At 47.9% G+C, this 1,398-nt stretch overlaps 1 protein-coding gene across 1 annotated transcript in view; it reads right to left on the bottom strand.

Moving 5' to 3' along the window:
• The window catches only part of tln1 (talin 1), a 78,130-nt gene that overhangs the window by 60,137 nt on the left and 16,595 nt on the right, over positions 1 to 1,398 (bottom strand).

Here is a 1,398-nt window from a genome sequence, read left to right as displayed (position 1 = left end):
GACTTCAGCTTGGGTGATGGATGAGTCCACCTCTGAGCCCTCAGCCTCTGCTTCCTCATCGGAAGACATGGCACCGGGATTGAGGAGATCCTCAAAAGTATTCCTTCCACCATCCGACAATGTCCCCAGTTGAGGTCAACAGCTGCCCACCTCCACTGTAAACAGTATTGGCAGGGCACTGCTTCCCCCTCCTGAGGCGCCGGACGTTTTGCCAGAATCTCTTCGAGGCCGACCAATACTACTCCTCCATGCCCGCTTGGCCTGCCGGTACCTGTCAGCTGTCTCAGCAGTCCCACGAGCCAACCAGGCTCGAAAGGACTCCTTCTTCAGCTTGACAGCATCCCTTACTTCCGGTGTCCACCACCGGGTTCAGGGATTGCCACCACGACAGGCACCGGAGACCTTACGGCCACAGCTCCAAACGGCCGCATCGACAATGAAGGTGGAGAATATGGTCCACTTGGACTCAATATCGGGATGAGATCTGCGCTGAACAGACGACCTGAAAACATTTACCTCCGGCCACAGCTGTCACTAGTGCAGAGGTATATAAAAAAACTTCAGTGAAAGAAGTTGACAGTGATAGAACAGAAGAGCAGAGCAGCCCAACACACACAGTGTGTCCTCACTCTGCTTTCTGCTTACTCTGACACTTGGAGCAGTTAAATCCAGCTGTGCTTAAACTAGTGCCAGTAGTAGAAAGTAACTAATTACATTTGCTCAAGAACTGCATTTCGGCACAGTTCACCTTACTTGTACCTTGTTTTACTGTTCTCCATTTATAGGTGTAATAGTTCTGAAACCAAAGTCACAAACCAAACATCCACGATCTAGGTTGTGGTACCTCCCACCCACCCCACCCCCCCGCAACTTTTACATAACGCAATTATAATTTTATTCAAAGTAAGAGTACGGTGTATATTTTGTAAATATTACCTAGCGGCTCATACCTACAGTATATGCTTGGTTCTGTACATGAAATAAAATCTAGGTGTGTAAAAAGCCAGTAAGAATCATTTATCAAAACATCTGCTAAATGAGCATAAATTTGCAGAGAGGCGATAATTTCAGCTTTGCCTGCAGTTTGCCATCCACCACAAGTTATGTGTGTCAATAGTGAGCCGTTAGGGTAATGGCTAACTGTATAGATGTGGCCGTGTCATGGTGATCAGATGTTCGGTCTGGTTCTCAGGTCTGTCTACTTCTGCTGGTGTTTTCTGCACACCATATTGGTAAGGGCAGTAGTCTGCAGTGCATGATGACAGACATAGGATACTCAGCTGTCATGCAGGCGGACATGAGAGAGAGAAGATGCCGAACTCAAAATGTCTACAGGAGGGGCACTCATTCACTGAGCTTACAGGTAGGTTGGGAGAGTTGGCATGGTGATGTCTGTCT

The sequence above is a fragment of the Monopterus albus genome, unplaced genomic scaffold, assembly GCF_001952655.1.
Source record: "Monopterus albus unplaced genomic scaffold, M_albus_1.0 scaffold50.1, whole genome shotgun sequence".
NCBI lineage: Eukaryota > Metazoa > Chordata > Actinopteri > Synbranchiformes > Synbranchidae > Monopterus > Monopterus albus.
The sequence above is the reverse complement of the archived record's forward strand: the minus strand, read 5'-3'. Positions and strand labels throughout refer to the sequence as shown.